General features: G+C 34.9%; 1 protein-coding gene across 3 annotated transcripts in view; it reads right to left on the minus strand.

Moving 5' to 3' along the window:
- Window positions 1-20,180, minus strand: part of PTPRD (protein tyrosine phosphatase, receptor type, D) — a 1,952,036-nt gene that overhangs the window by 748,047 nt on the left and 1,183,809 nt on the right. For all 3 annotated transcript variants that reach the window (XM_012721366.1, XM_004677659.2, XM_004677657.2), the window contains one exon: window positions 2,207-2,265. The gene's annotated coding sequence lies outside the window, so the exon portion shown is untranslated. The remainder of the gene's footprint in view (window positions 1-2,206; window positions 2,266-20,180) is intronic.

Consider the following 20,180-nt stretch of genomic DNA (forward strand, 5'->3'; position numbering starts at 1 on the left):
AGCCTAGACCACTAGATTCTTCATGTATCTTACAGGGGTGAGGATTTCATGTAAAGCCCTTCTCTTTATGCTTTGCTTTTCCTTAGGGCTCAATAAATAGTAATCATCATAATTTACTTAACTCCATTTTATTTATGATGTAATTAAACAGTTATAATATTTTTCTCCTGTTGTTCCTGTTTTGAAAATACATGTACCCAGAGAAAGCATCTGTTTTGCATTTTACACAACTGGTAGTTATGTTCTTTCTGATTGTGAAAGACTATCCTATATTCTAGTATCCTGTTTCTAGAACTCTAGAAAGCACTGCATATTTCCACTCAAGCATGTCTTTATGTGAACAGATAAGTTCAAAAATGAAAATAATGCTCCACTTAAAGACTACATATCCTCTAATATGTCAGGTATTATTCTAAAGCAATTTTCATATACAATCTTAATTAACCTTTATAATGGCCAGTGAAAGTATTTATTGCTAGGAACATGGTTTTAAAGATGAGAAATCACAAACACACAAACTTTGAATTTGCTTCATTTTAAACAGCTAGTCAGCAGCAGAAGACACAGGCAAGTCAGTTTTAGAATCCATACAATTTGTCCCATAAAATACAATTGATTTGTCCTGAAGAAGTCATGTCATAAAAAGCAGTGTATTTGAAATATTTCTATTGGGGGCTGGATCACACAGAAATAGAACCAAAATGAAAATAAGAACATCACTTGTACTACTACTTCAATGGGAATAATCACTTTGCATTCCCAAGCAACTGGTTTTCCATTGAACTCTGCAACATAATGTACTCAGAAAATAGGAACTGATTCTATACAAATTTCTGAATCATAATACATAACTGGTGCTATCATAAGAATCAAGAAAAAAGATACAAAAGTTCAGAAGTTGACAGTGTTATTTTGACCAAGGGTATACAAGAAACATTTATGAATCAGGTGAGCTAAATAATAATATAGGAAAGAACAAATGAGGAACTAAATGGAAAAAGGTTAACAGCCTAAAATATACTGCTATTGTCTCTATCTTTCTTGTCTCCACCTTAAAATAAGATTTAACTTTAATCTTCTTTTACTTCAATGATATTTTTGCTTTCTGAAAGATACCAGTATTTCTTTTATATCTGATGTGTACTCATCTTTCTAGCTATATGTCTATCCATCTATCTTCTGTTGTCTTAGAGTCTTATGAATTATCATTCCTAAAATCAAAATAATAAGTAGCATTCTTTCCTTTATGTAAGGAATGCAAAATGTTTAGATGAGTCTATATGAAATGCTGAAAACCTTTAAACTTTGTGAACATTATCAAATTTACATTTAGACACAGCAATTAAAAGTATTTGAATTTATAATTCAATCACGGGTTTATACTAGGTAATAATTTTAAAGGGTGAAATAATAAAGCAAATATCCTACAGAAAAAGCACAGGCATTATTTAAAAATGATCATTTTTAAATTAAAAGCACACTAATTAAAAATAGGCAAGAAAAATATACTTAGTGGAGGCTTTTATCAAAAAGTATAACAGATGGATTGTTTATATTTGATAGAGGATATTTAAGGTAACAAAGCTGTGTTAAAAACAAAACTTTTGCTGACAAAGAACTGAAGGTATTATTTGATGATTATGATTATTTGCCAAAGATTAGCTGTTTAAAATTTTGCTAATCTATTTTCTAATTTGTTTTTCACTTTATTCCTCTATTAACAATAAATAGCTTGGTAGCTTTTAGAGGCACCAAAATAAATTATGTAGGCCAGACCACTGCCAAGGGCTAATCATTTTATAGCTGTAGCAGCTAAATTCAATCGACATTTAAATCTATAGGCATCTGCCACTCTGATTCAAAACTTTAACCTGTTGTTAAATTTCCTACAGGCTCATAACCAACATAATCCAAGATTCAGAACTGCAACATAAATCCTTCCATGACAGATCATTTCCTACATTTTCCATTTTTGGGGCCATATTGTTATATATGAAAGAAAAACTGGTCAGAGTAAAGGACAACATAATTTTAATATGTTTTGTAAGAATAACAACTGGTGAAAAGAATATAAATGTCTGAATAGTTTATCTCTCCATCCATGCACCATTCTCTCCAAGCTAATTATTTGCTGAGTACCACTTATATATAAGGCACTAAGACCCAAGAAATGCAGGATTTTTAATAAGCTAAGTTGTACACTTACCAGTGTTAACAACTGTCAGTATATTCAGACACAGTCCCTGGCCTCGAGATGTTCAAAACCTAGTTAGAAAGATAGAAATAAGAAAAAAAAAACTTTTAAATCCTAAATTTTCCTCAAAATACCTTATTTCATTCATTTTTTAATTTTTTTTAATGAGGGAATGAGAAAAAGAAGGAGGAAATTCAGAGGGTTAATGAGAAGATACCAGTTTTAAGTGTTACAAACTTCAGTTGAAATAATAAAATGACAAAAACAAAACAAAACAAAACAAAACACAAAACCCGGAAATTTCTTCTTTCCACGTTATAATGAATATATCATTAAAATTTTGTACTAAGACTATCATGTATAGCATAAAATCGCTAAATTGTTTCCTTATAAGAGGTATTTTATCAAGACTATTAAACGCCTCAGTTTGTTGTTTCTTAAAATTACATAATTCATTTCAAAAACCCATTCTTTCTTCTTTATGGAACTAGTGCTTCCTTCTAGACCACTTTCTTTTCAACTGTTTATCAAACGAACACTTACTCTTCCTTCAGATTCTTGGATAGTTGCCATATCATGCAGAAAACCTTCCTTAATATCCTGTCTGTGCAGGTTTCAGTTAGATGTATCTCCATAGATGCTCCAGCAGCTCTGTTCACATTTTACCACTTTCCCTTTTTTGCCACAGGAACTTTGCTGTGGATTTGGGAAAGGAATGCTATGAGGGACACAACAGTCATGGAGCAGATTTGCAGGTAATGTTCTGCTACACGAGAAGTTCTTGTGCCATTTATTAAAAACATACAGGCTAGTAAAAGCTGATCATGTAACTAAGGTATGAGAAATAAAGCTTGGAGAGTGTGATAGGAATGGGGGACAGGGAAAGGAGTGACAGGGAAAGGACCATTATGACCATATGTCAAGAGACATTTGTGCCAGCAAAATATCTGACATTATCACGAGCAGATTTTATCCTGAGACCACCATGGAGATAGTCACATAATCAGGTCAACAGCGGCCTAGGTGTGCCTGGTCTTGCCTTATGACATGAGCTATACCCTGTAGGTAGTCCAGGGATTCTTTGCTGTGATTTGTAGATAGCAAGTAGGTCATTGTTGCCCATGAGTGACCAGCAAGTATCCAACTCATAGGAGTCCACAGTCTTGGCTACACAAACTGGCCAGATGTTAACCAAACTATTTCTCTTTCTTAATTTTACAAAGATGTATCAGGTATATGTGAACATGTGACTCAGTTTTTCACAATTGAATATAGATGGATTAGCTCATGGCACTATCAGAGCTGATTTTATAGTCATCTCATACATGGCCCTCTATTCACAGGTTGATCCCTGTGGACATGTATGAAAAAAATTCATACAATGAAAATAGTTTACTCCTCCAGTTACAGTTTTTAGAAAAATTCTGTTGGAACTACATTGCCATATAGATAATCAGCCACATCCTACTCTGACTTGGAACATCTATTGGCACTAAAATTTTATGTAAATGAGAATTAATCTTCAGTTCTTTTTGCCATTAAAACTTGAGTGTCTGTTACTGCATTTAGCCTATCCAAACAGTGAGTATTCAGTTTGTGTGATCTACCCATTAGCTCATAAACTAGAAGATTCCTAGCATGACTGATTTCCTCTTGCTCCAAATTCCAGTTGAGCCTCTGAAACAGTATATGTCATCAGATGGTCCTGTCTATTTTTGAAAATAAGTTGCATATAAATAATAAAAATTACCAGGAAAATTTCATAGGGATTATTATTCTAAATACAGATATTCCTTTGGGGCTAGGGTAAATTAAAGGCTTTATTTAGCAGAGACTTCAAAACACCTTTTGGTAAATACTTAAAGATAAGGTCTGATTTTGCTTAGGCTTCAAAGTGAATGGAAACATTGAAAATTTTTGAAAAACTGTTGTCTTTAGGCTTCTATTTGCAGGGCTTTTTTTTTTTTTTTTATAAGACATTGAGAGCAGTTGGGAAGCTTAGTCAGAAGTTACAAACTCACAATCTCCTTGCTGAAGTTACAATGATTTGGGAAGTCCTTCCAACCTCTACCGGGGATTTAACACCAATAGAAAGAAAATGAAAGGTAATTTTCTTTCCTTTTCAAAACAATAACCAATCACAGAACCCAAGACCTCTGCTCTTCTCATAGTACAATGAAATAGCTTTTGAAGTTCAGGTAAAAAATAGAGACATCTGACAAGCAGTCTCTGTCAGCATGGCACCATGTATTCAATGCTGACACATCTTTCCTTCACCTACAGTCACCAGTACTATGTGAACTGACTACTTTTTGGCAAACCACCTGTTGGAAAACACTTTCAAAAGGTCCCTTCCTAAATCTCATCCATCTGTCCTTTACTATCATTCACTTGCTTGAATTTAGTTCTTTTTGGCAGAACTTGGTGTAGGGCCATATCAATTTTATTTTCCATTCTATACAAGTAAGGAAAATGCAGAGGTGACAGTCAGCATTCCCTTCCTCCCTAAAGCACAAAAATGCTTTTTACAATTGCCTTTCAGTCTGAAATAAAACCCTCCAGCTCTGTCTCACAAGTCATTTAGATTACTGCTAAATGGCAGCTTTAGTTTAGATTTTATGGTAGTTTTAATAGATTTTGCATAACTCAGTCAATGCTAATATATAGTTTACTTTGGTAAAGCAATTGTAACAGCAGAGTTAGGCTAATGCCCATTGGCTATAACAGTCAAAAGCATTTCCTATCATTTTTATGGATTTGAAAACAACTCTTCTAGTTTTAGACCATCACAAAACTACCTTTCTCTCTTGAGAAACATATATCAAACTAGGGACCTATTGATCTGTTAAAGTATTTAGCATCAGGTAAATTTTAAAAAGTTCAATTCTCTCTAAGTCATGCTTCATGTTTTGATTAAGTGGGCTTTGTATTGTGGACAAGGTGCAAATTATTCAAAAGTCTCAAGTCTGTTCTGTTTTTGAAAGATTAGAAAAAGAAACATGGGTCATAAATTCTCATAAGGGGGGAAAATGGAGTTTTGGCAATTGATTTAGCTAAAAAAGTACATTCCAGATCACTAGGCATGCCTGTTGTGGGTGAGAGCATAAAAGAAACTAGGAGAGAGCTGTTGTAATGGTATGGGTTTTTTCACTTTCAAGATATCTGCCAAAGTTTTGACTATTTGTTGTGGCTGAGAAAGTTGGAAGAGGTAACATCAGTAACTTTCAGTGGTGGGACTGTCTCTGGTGATGTGTAATCTGGCCTGGTGCTGTTATTAGTATTTACAGATGTTCATGGAAAATGGCAATATGAAATTTTTGAAGGTTTCCGTTACTTTGATCATAACCCAGTTTTTCCCTATAGAAGTAACAAATAGCTTATAAAGCGATCCATTTTGTGTGTTTTACAAATAAGAAAAAAAATCATTATTTTATTTTGATATGACATTAGAGCCAAATCTTGTATATTTACATTCTGATCCATTAGGAAAAAAAATGTGAATACATTGCAGTTCCACCCTATAATTTTTATCTCTGTACTATCACATCCATTCTGCTTTATGTGCAAATCCCAAGATCCATTAATGACTCATGCCTCTTTCATATGTAATAGACATATTTTAATTAAAAAAATTTGAAACTGGCCCTCCCTGGTGGCGCAGCGAGTTAAAGCACAGCACTGAGAATCTAAAGCCGCTTCCACATGAGTTCGATCCCCGCCTGCCCCGGAGGTGACCACATGGCGTGGCAGACCTCTCCTGACCCGCCCGCTGCTCCCCTCAGCAGTGCACTTCGTTGATCTGCCTGTTCTGCTCCCCACTCTGTCTCTGGTGAAGCCTCTCACCGCCCCTGAGCCTCTGGCCTGTACCCCAGTTCTGTATGCAAAAATAAATAAATTAAAAAAAATTGAAACTAAAAAAAGGAATTTTATAGAAAAATCTGGCACTTAATTATTTCCTTGTGTGATGTTTTTTACAACTCTAATTAAATTATAAAAATATCTGCCCATCAATTTTATTCTGCTGCTAACCTGATTTTAAAGAACCAAAACCAAATCCTGATTGTTAAACTAGTATGTCATTTTACAACATCCTACACTGGCACAACGAATGTGTTCCTTTAAAGTAGTTTCTAATTTAATGTTAGAGAAACTTCATTAGGAGCTTTCATTTCTTTTATTTAGAATTATTTGCACATGTTTTTCTATAGTTATTACTCTCACATTTTCATAGATTCAAGTTTATACTAGAAAAGCAACAATAGGTACCACAGAGCCAGGAAAAAAACATCATCTGAAACACCTAGAGGTACTTAGCACACACAATTGTCAAGTTTCTCTTTTGTGTGCATGTGGCCAGTGTAAAGTTAGAATAGATGAGGAAGGGACTATGTTTATAAACTTTATTTAGTGAAAACTGTTAGCTACCCTACATGACATGACATTTCTTTCCTTCTCTACCTCTCCTTTTTTTTTTTTTCTAATACATATATTTTCTACAACATATGTATTTTAATATATCAAGTTCTTTGGAGCTGTGTTAACTGTATAAAAACAAATCCTATCTTTAATCACAATTTAACATATAAATTTAGGGAAATATTCTACAATGATGATGATGATTACTGTAGTGAAGGAATTTGCATCACATATGGCAAGGAATGCTAACTGTGGAATCAACTGTCTCAGCATTAAATAATGAGGTTGGAGGGTTGACTGGACTGTGTGTGTGTTTTCACAGGTCCCTTAAATGAAAAGCAGGATTTCTTAGAAGCCCAAATAATTTTTGAGCTATGATTTGTTTAAATTTAATGTATGTGGTGGTACCGAGAAACAAGTGCATAAACAATGAATCATACAAAAGCAAATGCCAGGGTAACTGTGAGTAGGTCAAAAGATATTTCTAGTGCTACTGAAATCTTATCCTGCTTCCCAACACCATTTCTCCTTCATCAAAAGTTAACAGACAAGGCCCTCTGTGGTGGTGCAGCCGGTTAAAGTACAGCACCAAGAAGCTAAAGTCACTTCAGCATGAGTTTGATCCCCACCCTGGAGGTGACCCTCATGGCGCCCGGCAGACCTCTCCTGACCCACCTGCTGATCCCCTCAGCAGTGTACTTCATTCATCTGTTTGTTCAGCTCCCCACTCTGTCTCTGATGAAGCCTCTTACCACACCACACTTCTGGCCTGTACCCCAGTTCTGTATGAATAAATAAATCTTAAAAAAAAAAGTAAACAAACGGGGGGTTGATTTTAAACCCTACAGTTCAGAACTACCTTGAACATTACACACATGTGTTCATATGTTACATATTACTTTGATCCTCACTTCTTACAATATATGCTTACTGATTGCATGTAATTTGTAGTTTGGCAAATATCATGTGAATGAACAACACTTTATACACCTTTTCTATTGTTGATGGACATTGGGTTATTTCCCGTTTAGAGAAATTCCAAAGCCATACTAAATAACCTTCTTAGATATTTTTTGGTACACATGTTTTATAGGATGGAAGTGGAATTGCTGGAGCATCTGGTATGCACATGTTCAAGTTCAGTAGATAATGCCAAATTTGTTTCTAAGTGGCTGTAGCAATTATACTCACCTGAATTATACAGTTCCTATTGCATGACATCTTTGGCAATACTTTGTCAGTAGATTTACTTTGAAAGTTGAGGAAAAGGAAATATTCCTGCTGCTGGATTTAGTTGACTGGTAAGAACTAATATTTGTGAATGGTGGAGACTTGAATGTCACTGCCAATAGTTTTCCCTGAAAGTAAGAGAATCCAGGGAAGATTGTAAAGCTGGATGAATTTTATGATATGCTGTGGAATTATAAGGGTACAAATCAATCTGGCAACAGAATTTTTGTGCAAAATAAATTGCGTGTTTGGGAGGGCAGGGCTTGGTCTTTTTACAAACAGACCAAACACATACACACACAATCATTAGAAATCATTAGAATGAGTATCATTAGAAATGTCTAGGTTTGTAGATTAAAAATGAAAATGTCAATGTTTGGCATGAAGAATTATTTCATATCAGTCTGTTCTGAACTATATCTTCTTTTTGTGATCAAATTTGAACATACTGTGTTTCGGAAAATGTGGGAATACCATTCTACTTTCAAATATGGGAATTTCCCCGAGGTATTTAGTGAACAGTTTTAGTAAATGATTGCTTTATAAGGTAATTATTTTATAATTATCCCATAGAAAGTACTTTTGGAAAAAAAATCCTCTAGAGCCAGGAATAATCATACAATTTTATAGTTGGAAAAGGCCTTGGACAACAACTAATTAAACCTCCTCATTTCACCAGTGAGTAAGTCTAGGTGGATAGCTACTTGATCAGGCTAACACAGTAGTTAAATGCAAAGGATTAACCAGAGACAGAGTGGGGTGTGGGGGAGGGGTTTGCAGAACAGGTAGAATGACTGAAATACACTACTAAGGGGAGAAGAAGGTGAGGGAGGAGAGGTCTGCTGCACTCATCAGGGTCAGCTACCTGGCAGGGCATCAAGCTCACACTGCAGTGGCTGCCAATGGCCTTATAGTGCTGAGACTTAATCTCTTGCACCACCAGGGAGGTCTGCATACAGTTTCTGAAATGAAACTGAAATAGTCTCCTCTCCTGGCTTTCATGCACATGTGTGATTTCATGCACATGTTTATTAGACTTGCTTCTAACAAACTGTCCTGCAAAGTGATTGATTGTTGCCAGACACCCAGGACACCACATTCATACATGACTCACCAAAGCTATGAGATAATTTTAAATTTTGCTATTGAAAGCTGCTATATTTGGGATAGTGTGCTATACAGCAATAGATAAAATATTTGGGAGTGTTTCATATCTAAGAATACAAACAGGGCAAACCCATTTAACATTATATCAGATTTGCCTGATTTTGTCCAAATCTGAGGCTACAGGCAACATTTATATATAATTCTATATTCACTGCAGCACTGTAGTACGGCTATACCTTATGAATGGATATATGAAATCAGTCATATAAGATCAAATCCATACTTTTGAAACAATTGCTTATGCCAATCATATATAAATGTGAACAAGGATTTCTATATGTTAATGAGATATATTGAAATATATAACAGTGTACACTACTTAAGATATAAGGTATTTTGGATGGGTATTTTAGACCTCTTTGATTTTTATAGATAACAGAAAATTTGATTTGTACACGAAGGAGACACATGCATTGTATTAGACCACTTTCATGTTGCCCCAACATAAGCTGAACTCACTTAAGTTATAACCCAATTCTTGTACTATCTCTGAAAAATTTATCAAAACATGATCAAAGGAGGGCAGGACAGCATGAGACTGGAACTTTCAGGTTCCAGTCTGAATCATCTGAATCTAAAAATGACAGTTTAACACCTACACTTTCCCCATAGCTACTCAATATTAGGAATCCGGGGCAGCATCTATTCTGTAAAGAAGAAAGCTCATGCTAAATATAATATAGTAAGGATGAAACAAAAAATATATATATAAGAGAAAATTATAAAGTAGTTAGGATAAAATAAGAATGCAAGCTCTTGTATAAAAACTAATTCATATGCTGAAAATCTTCCATTAGCAATTCTTGGACAATATGTAAAGATTGGGCCCCCAAAGAGAGATACTGCTTCTGTTAGGCTAATAACCAACTTGAGAGACAGGATTTCAGCTATTAAACATGTTTTCATAGTTACATATGATTGTTTTCATGTGTTTGTAGTCTACCCTGTTTCAATCCCACCAGGAATTTCTGATACATGCTTCATTTTCTGTGGAAGCAGCAATTCATAATTTCCCTTTATTCTTGATTGTTACTACAAAAGACTCAGTCTCAGGGGGCTTTGATTAAGATGATGAGACAAATAATGAAACAAATAGAATGTGCTAAATATCTACCCGGAGCCAGAGCTCACCACTTAAAGACACTTCAGAACCAATAACATTATAAGCATCCTTTTTTGCAAGACTGATATGAAAACTGAAGGCTAGATGTAGATTTGGAGAACCTAATTTACACCGGAGGAGGAAAAAAGAGAAGAGAAACTACAGAAAATCACCTGTTAAAAGATATTGGAGAGTGCAGAGAAGTCGCAAGATAAAGTGCAGCATACGTTCTTCCAGTTAGAATATTGCAATCATTTCTCTGAGAAGAGAAGCTGATAAGGCCCCCTCCTCTACAACAGGCAATCATTTTGCATTTTATATTATTTGAAAAGAGCTTGATTATTTTCCTTTGAATGAAACTAGATTGATTCACATTTACCTGTCAACAGAATGTTCTCTTCCTCTGTCTTGTTTGTTTAAAGGCATATGACCTGGCTATGAAATTCCATAGACCAACCTTTCGTTAATAATAAATATGAGTGAATAGCTCCTTTTTAATGTTTTTTCTTTTGGTGGCAAATTATGCTACATTAAACCCCTCAGCCTGATAAATATGGCTATTATTTGCAGTAATGGATTGAGGCCATGACTATTGCTTTACTGAAGGTCACATACAATCTACAAAAATCATGTCCAGAGGAGAAAAAAACACCCATTAAATTGATGATTATGTTATTTGAAGTCTAGTTTAAAAAGGGTGCAACACAATGCCTAACCTCTTTTGGTTTTGTAAACTTGTGTAAATATGTAGGTGTTTCATCTAGTAAGGATAGATGAGAGAAATGCATGAAGACTATGTGTGAGGACCTCATTAACTAACTTAAATGACCTTGATTTTACTTATTGAAGTAGGGTGCTGGGTCCAGATCTGTAGTGGGGCAGTGGTTCTAAAAGCATTTGCAAAGCATTTCCCAATATAATACACACATTTCATATTACTGAAACAGAATATGGAACAAGTGTTTCACAATGTTTCCAAACACTTGGATTTTAATATGGCTTCTGAAGTTTATCAAATAGATACCTTTAGTAGATCAATAAAATTTTTTGATTCATTCCACCAATTTAAGTTATATGATCAAGGATTAACCTAAATCTATGAACCCTATTGTCATAATTGTACTAAATAATATGATTTACATGCAATGTTTCTGTCTGTGAATGCATGTGGATATGATCAGTAATTGTCACTGACATTTTAAGACTTCTTACTTTCTTGGACACTGAGTGAATGTATATGAAACAATCATAACCCTGAACAAGTGTGAACTTTTGATTCCATCCATCAGTTTATCTAGCAACCATTTACGAGCATTCATTATCTATGAAGCTCCATTTTAGGCAAGTCACTGACCTGGTTGATCTGGAAAAAATCAGAAATAAAAATGTGATATATTTCTGCCTTCCTGTATCTTATAGTTTAGTGGAGAAACTTATCTTTTAATCCACTTACATTGCATTTATGCCCAATTTCCTTTATAAAGAGTGATTAAGTATAGTGGCTATAAAATCAGATAGGTCTAGGATTCTGACTCCTACTTTTTAAAGGCTATAATTTAAGGGTATAGCTTTATTATTCTAAGCCTTATTTTCCTCCATGGTAGCATGTATCTTAAATAGTACTAAATCTATTGAGTTCTTGTGAGTATTAATTCATGCACATAAAGCTTAGAGCCTGGTATGTAATATCTGTTCAGTAATAACAAAAATACCTATTTTTCCTTGCACTTTTCCTTATCCTAGTATAAATGTATCTCCTACGAAAGGGGAAAACAGCACCTGATGTGTGGGTCTGCTGGAGTCATTCAGGCCTTGGTGTTGCTAAGGTCTGCTTCTCACAGATAAGTCCTAGAATTCTCCAGCAACAGAAACAATTTAAAAGATTATCAACATCAGACAAAGTTACATTTTGAATGTGATGGATTCAAAGTAAAACAAGACCAACCCATAATCATATCTAAAAAGATTTAAAAAAATTGTCAAAATCAAAAGTGATTAAATATTCACCACCCAGAGTATTAAGTATTAAGAGTATTTACTGGATTGTTACTTCTTTCCTAGCTACAGCGTTACCTATTCTGTCTTTCCTCCTTCTGGGGTAGGTGACCATATTTAGAGTCAGCCCCAGTTTCTAGCAATGTAATCCAGAGGAAAGGCCCATTTCCATGCTTGCCTCAAAGGCATTTAACCCAATTCCAAATGCTATCTTAAATCTTAACACTCACTTTGTGAAAACCCCAAATTTTGATAATATGTGTTCTCTCTTGCTGTAATGAGCAACAGCCATTGCACCCAACTTGGCTGCTACAAATGTGTTTGCATGGAGGACAGCCTTGCCTGGAATCACTCACAACGCCTCATCTTCGTGTGTCACTATTGGTCTTCTGTGATGAATTAATCCTTCATTCTACTTTGATTTCTTTTTCCTATTACCATTTCTTAATGTTAAATAGTTACTGAATGAATGTATGTCTTTTCTATATAAGATTTCTTTCTTTCTTTTTTCCATAGCCCTCCATAGAGACAAGCTTAGGAAAAAGTCAACTCATTGTATCAAAAGAGAGTGGGGATTGCATAGCATCAAGATATCTGAAAATGGAAAAGCTTAGAACTCAGCTAAGGTCTAATGGAGGAATACATTTATCTAAAGTAGGGGTTTTGTGATGAAGAAACACTGGAAGATTAGTAGGGATTTCTTAGTTTGCAAAAGAGAGTAAAAGTATGCATTTTGTTTTGCTAATACTCATAAATTTTGCTTATTATATATCTGTAGAGCTTATTTTACTAAGATCTATGATTTCATATTTCTTCAATATTCTATAATTTCCAATGGTTCATTTTTAGGTTAAATATACCTATACAATTAATTGAACTGAAAAATATGCTGTAAAGGTAAAGCAGGCTAAAAACATAAATTTTCTAATTCTTCAAACCTATCCTAGGTACCAATGTAAAATTTCACTGGACATTAGTTTTCATGTGTGGCGTTTTTAGTCCTTTGTATAATAAATTTAAATTACTTTTTAAAAAAGGTTTATTTATTTATGCATATAAGAGCTGGGGTGAAGACCACAGGTGCTGGGTGTGAGAGGATTAAGAGCTGGGGTGAAGACCACAGGTGCTGGGTAGGGAGCAGAACAGGCTGATCTACTTAAATAGACTGTTGAGGGGAGCATCCAGCAAGACAAGAGAGGTCTGCTGTACCACATGGGTCACCTCCCTGGCTAGGGATTGAACTCATACTGCAGTGGCAGCCTGTAGCTTGAGAGTGCTGAAACTTGACCCCTTGCACCTCCAGTGGTTAAAAATCTTAAAAAAAATTCTTTTAAGGCTCTCCCTGGTGGCACAGTGGGTTAAAGCACTGCACTGAGAAGCTAAAGTCACTTCTGCATGAGTTCGATTCCCGCCTGACCACATGGCATGGCAGACCTCTCCTGACCCACCCGCTGCTCCCCTCAGCAGTGTACTTTGTCGATCTGCCTGTTCTGCTCCCCACTATGTCTCTGGTGAAGCCTCTCGCCACCCCTGAGCTTCTGGCCTATACCCCAGTTCTGTGTGTACATATAAATAAACCTTTAAAAATAAATTCTTTTAAGATAAATACAGAGTTGCGGAAGCGTTCTACTTAACCTTTTCTTTCTCTGATAAATTTAAGTGTTCAGACATTTACTTACTTTGTTCTTTGCAAATATTTTCAGTAGCTCAATTTGGAATGCTGAGGATTCTGTACTTCAGTAGAAAGTACTGAAGGAGATGTACCCAAATGCAAAACTATGGAGTTAGGTTTAAGTTAGTCCTAAATACCCATGGATTTTAAAATGAAAATGATCTGGGCACAAGCCTTATGATACTCTTGGGTTGAGGTTGTTCAGACTTGGTGTCTTGCCTTAATTAAAATTATCTAATCTGCCACTCTGGATGGATGACTAAATGTGGAGTTTCTTCAAATGACAGAGGTTGTTGGTTAGAACTTCTTAATAGACTCCTACTATGGGAGGTCCATTTTTGATGCAAAGGTCAGGGCCCTGCCTTCCATTTTCATCATGGCTTGGGTATATTTTAGAGAACTTTTCAGCCATGGCAGGGGGATATCACTTATGATTAACTCTTTAAGTAGCACTAACTGTGTAATTTCCAGTGTTATCCAAATGGTACAGATTGATAGTTGGCTCAAACCTGAATGATTTCCCTGATAATTAAAGCAAAAGGAGGCAAAGTGGCATTGGCATCCTTCCAGGTAAGACTAGAAAGGGTAGGGAATGATGGTGGTTTTACTTAGGGTATTCTTGTTACATTTACAAAATAGATTGATTCCTCAAGGAAGGACTCTGTGGCCTGTGCCTGGGTGTCTGCTCAGAAAACCATCAGAATCCTGAAAGATGTTTATAAAACATTTTCCCTTTTTCAGGGACTGGTATAAAATTTATCTTGAGACATACTTGTCAGTGACCTTAGGTAAATCACTAATCCAATCATCATCCTAACTAGACTCTCAGAGACTATAAAATACATCCAGGCTTATGGAATTTGCCTTAGTGTTTTACTAGTATGAAACACTAATGAGATGAATGGAGACAAGAAAACTGGATTCAAAAAGTCATTTGGTGAAATTGTGAAAACTGACCAAGGTACTGTATACAAGGCCCAGATCAACTTAAATCTAGGGAACTTTTTAGTCACAGATCATTTTGTCAGGCAGGTGAAAATAAATTAATCAAATAGCATTTGGAAAAATAGCTCAGAAATAAACTAAGCCTAAATAATCAAAGAATATTTAACCTAGGTGGGTCAACTACTTAAGCAAAAGATACAGGGAACTAGAACATAATTTAAGGCCTCAGAAGTGATTTTATTAAAACTGATACTAAATACATATGTATATATTCAAATATGTATATGCATGCATGCATGCATGTATTATACATAAAGACTTTGGAAATGTTTCCAATAAAATAATTAACATGTCTAATGCCTGTAATACATTTACAAAGTGAAAATAATGCTCTGTTAATTGCAAAATAGCATACAGCAGATTTGGACTTTAGCAGTGAAGTTAATGTAGTATATACACATGTTGATTTTCACTGATAAATGCTGATTTAGCATTGGGCATACACAGAACTTCCTTGTCCCTCCTTCTTTCTCTTTCTCCTTCATGCCCTTTCTCATCCTGGTGATAAATCTGAATGATCATGCTATCATCACAATACTTGGCTTTTGCAAACTTGTGTTCTGTTTCCAGCTCTCTACTGATTTAGCAGTTGTTCTAGAAAGTCTGTGGCTCTTAGTGTTTAATTATAAATGAGAAACACTTACTTAATTACACAAGGTTGTTATTTGATAGTAAAAAAAAAAAACCCAAAACTTATTTTTTAATTACATCAAAGGAACAGTCTGGTAGGCCATGGCTCAAATACTGTATCACTCAGGCAATTTGTGATGGAGGAAATGAGTTGCCCTGTGTCTGTGTAGCCATATTGAAACTATGAAGGAGTTGGCATTCGACAATGCCATCATGAGGAGGATTGCAGAAAAAAGGAATCATGGAGAATTTGATTAGAAACCCTGATATCCTATACTAGGAGCCTTTCTGATCTCTGGATTTTTTTTCCACACATTTTAAAAAAATTATTTAATCTAGTACATATACAATCTACATTATTTGTAGCATCTTTTTTTTTTAACGATTTATTTATGCTTACAGAACATATCAGAGGTGCAGGGGCGCTGAGATGATTCACCAGTGACAGAGTAGGCAGCAGAACAGGCAGATCAACAAAGTAAACTGCTGAGGGGAGCAGCGGGCAGGTCAGGAGAGGTCTTCCACACCATGTGGGTCACCTAGGGGTGGGGATCGAACTCATGCTAAAGTGGCTTTAGCTTTTTAGTACTGTGCTTTAACCTGCTGTGCCACTGGGGAGGGCCCCATTTGTAGCATGTTTTTAACTGCACAAAGCAACTCTAAGAACAAAGACAATTTATATTGAGTCAATTTATAGGCAAGGCACTAGTTGATATGTCACACACATCTTAACTTACATGTTTACCCTCCTCAAGTAACAGATAAAGGAACTAAAGATGCAGAGAATGAAACAATGGTTAAGGTAACACAGGGTTCCAACTAAGACTGCCTCAGATTTCAATAGTTTTTTTTTTTTTTTAATACACCAGCCTGCATAGCAATTATAAATCTTTGTGGAAGATATTCCCAATTGGGAGAGGTCTGCTAAAAATGAATTCTTAAAAGGTATCAAGAAATACCCTGGATAATCATCAAATGCTTTTGCCTTGAATGAAATAATGCTTGGACAGTGGTGGCAGCTCCTTTATCATTCTAACCCAAAACTGCAAAAACCTTCAGAACAAAGAAATTATTAATGTCCACACAACCAACATTGATTACATTTCCCCATGTGGTTTTTGTCTCTATTGTAGAAATCCTTTCCTCATTCAAAAGAAGCTATTATTAAAAAGCTAATCTCTTCTCATATGAAGAACAGTGCATGCTGCAAATATCTAAAATTGTGTACTAAACATGATTTCACTGAAGAGTTAGAATAGCAGGACTATTATCAAATCATAAGGGAAAAGAATAGAAACCTCTGAGTAAATATAAGAAAAAATCTTATCCTGAAAAGTGGCTTATTTAACTACAAACAGTGACATCTTCAGAAAAACATTCATCTCCTTTGTAAGCAGTGTATAAAATTGTCAGAGTCTACAACACATGTCAGGAGCCAGAAGAAAACTACAATAAATTGTGAAAACAGGGAGCATTCAAAAGCAATGCCAAGTAGAATGGAAGGAGATAGGAAATGGAAATAAATGTATAGGTTTGCATTTAGATGTCAAGGTCCTTATTTTTATCACAGTGAAGAAAGACAGAAAATATGTTTACACAGCTTATATTTAGTAAAAGTCAATGTGGAATATTTAAAAATCAATATTTCTGTTGATTACTTTTCTTTTGATCAGCCTTCTTAAGTAATATGTAAATATTAACTAGCATATCTTTATGCAATAAGGCAATAGACTAGAGAACCCATTGGTGATACCATATAATATTGGAGACCTTTTGGTTAAGAAACAAAAAGGCCATTATTTGTTATTTTAGGATTGTTATAGGCTTCAAACAACAAACTTCTCTAAGAGATTTAAAAAGTCTTTCTAATAAAAGGAATTAACATATTTTATGTCTATAATCCATTTAACAAGTATAAAATAATTCTCTACTGATTACAAAATTCTACACAAAAGTTTGGATTTTTAGTAGTGAACTTAATATCTATAGCTCAATGATGGATACCTGCAACATATAACATTATCATGCAATGATACTTCAGTTATCAAAAAAGGGGCTTATTTTTATAACAGTTTTGTGAGGATAATCATAGCATGGCTGATGAATTATGTTCGTGATGTCACCAAATTTTACTCATGTGAAGAAATCAAAGACCTGGGAGCTGTGGCACATAGCAAAAATGAATGAATGAATAATATGAATAAATAAATACATAAATAAATTTAAAAAAGAAAGACAAAAGGGGAGGGCATCGTGAAGTACAGATTTACTCTCAAGGATTTTTCTTTTCTATGAATCCCTAATAACTATATAAGCATGTTGAATGTAGTTTGAGATGTATGCAAATTTGTGGTGGGGTCTAGCACAAAAGGTACTCATTTTAAATTAGCAGATCAGAAAGACTTCATGGGAAAGACATTTAGATGGGCTAAACAGGTTATTTTAGATGAGACCAGGGTTAGAATATCCTAGACAGTCTTCCTACAGCAGTTCTAGTAAGTTGTGATCTCTTTTTGAAAATTGTACTCTATTCTGAGACAAAACTAGTGTCCACTTTATTGCTCCCTTAGCTTTCTATAAATGAGTTAAAGGCCTCTAAGGCAATTTGATTAGACACAATCTATATACTTCCCTTTAACAACCCCAATGTATTTAACATATTTCCATATTCTTCTGGACTTCTTCCACAGTGAGCAGAAGCTTTAAAGTCCTCTCTGATAGCTATTTTCCTACTATTTTCAGCCTTCGTGAAAATTTTTCCTTTCACAAAATGCTCCAGTAAACTGTAACAAGTTATTAAATCTAGATTTTGAAGAAAAAGCATTGTATCAGATAAAAGTCTGATTAGCAGTCTCCTAACTACTTTATCAGGCTCTGTCCCTCTGTAGGAGGGTATGGTAGTACATTACTCGCTGTTGCCTTGAGACTCCTGTCACAGAGGTATGTGTTAGCAGTATGAATGATATTTGTGCTGAGAAAATGTTTTCTTAACAAATGATCTTTTGAGTTGCTGCATATATTATGACCTGAGGAAGATATGCTTGATTAGCATAGACACAGTTGCCCACATCATCCTTTATGGCAACTCTACTTTGGAAGCTTGACTTTCTTACTACCTTTAAAATTAGAATACCTTTCTTATTCTTAATCCACTTCTTAAATGTTGATGTTTTATCAATTACTATCCTCAGTTATGTGCTCTTCAATTCCTGGATGATTCTATCTTCCTATTGTATCACCAGTGAATTCACACCCCAAGTTTTCATACCTCTCTTGAAAGTTAGACATGTATTTTTAGCTGTTAGCATGTCTTCTCAGCCTAGAAACAATCATCTCACTAATTTTATTTGCAGAGCATATGCTATATGCTGGGTACTGCTTGGGCTTTTTTAAATTTTAAAACTGTCCTAAAAGTCATATATACATATATGTTTCCTCTTTTTTCTGAAAAACAAAAAGACTAAGTCATATATTCAATTTCATGCAATCTGCATATAATAAAAGATGCATTTGATTAAATTCCTAAACAACTCATTGAACGTGTGACATGTCCATTGGACTTGACTTGAATCAATGTCTCTGTTTTACACATCATCATCATAATCTATCAATTATATCAGATTAGAAAACTGGAAATCATTTCTTCCTTTTCTTCTATAAGTGATTCATTTAGCTCTTAAGTGTCATTTTAATTCTTCCCACAATCTCACCATTAAATGTAACTCAGTTTCTTAATATGCCTTCAGGGCTCGGAGCAAGTGTCTTCCACCATTTTCCCTGTCCCCAAGATTTTCTTCCCTTTAATCCATTTTCCCATCTATGTTATACTCATTATCTCAAGATCCAAATAGGATTCCTGTTTAATTTTCTTATTTACTTTTATTTTTATTTCATGTAGAAAAATGACTGTTTCAGAGAAGAGTTCTTGGAAAATTAATTTAGTAGTAGCTTTTACAGAAGACTTGAAGAAGAAAAATAAAGCCATAGAATCTGAATTTTTCTGTTCACTATTGTATTTACAGTGTTGATAGAAACAAGGATGATATGTCTCTGAGTTGGGGATCAGATTAAATTGGGAATACTGAGAATTTTGTTCTGAGTGATTCTATGCCTTTGTGGGTCAACTCAGGCTAATACTGCTTGCATTACTGCTAAAATTAATGCGATGTACTAGGGAACAGCTGTGATTTCTCTATGTCAGTTCAAAAATAGAGGCTTGTGATTTCTAATCCAGCCTGAGACCCTCTTTACCTCTGGGGAATTGAGATGGTAAATCTATTTGGTAAGAATGTGCTAGGTAGATATGAACAGGCCCTGTTCCAACAGTTAACAAAGCTTCAAGTGACCCCATTTTTCACATAAACATGTCTCTCACTCTAGTTATTGGGTTCCCCCCTTTTCTGGAGTTCTCTTAATTATCACAAAATCAAGTTTTTAAATATCTTAATGATGTTAATATGCTGTTACACTGAGTCAGGTAGTGTTATCCATATTTATATAAAATCTAGTTCAGATACTTTAAAATGTTTCCCTTCCTATAAACACTACTGTGGCCTCAAGTTGCATAGGTAGCACTTAAAAGTTTGTCGTTTCTAGAAGAATAAAAACCACATAATCATTTCGATAGATGCGGAGAAGGCTTTCGACAAAGTTCAACACCCATTTATGTTTAAGGCCCTTGAAGTCCTTGGAATAGAAGGAACATACCTCAACATGATAAAAGCCATCTATGATAAGCCCAGAGCCAATATTATCCTCAACGGAGAAAA

This window comes from Condylura cristata, unplaced genomic scaffold (assembly GCF_000260355.1).
Source record: "Condylura cristata isolate star-nosed mole 26May11 unplaced genomic scaffold, ConCri1.0 scaffold00006, whole genome shotgun sequence".
Lineage (NCBI taxonomy): Eukaryota > Metazoa > Chordata > Mammalia > Eulipotyphla > Talpidae > Condylura > Condylura cristata.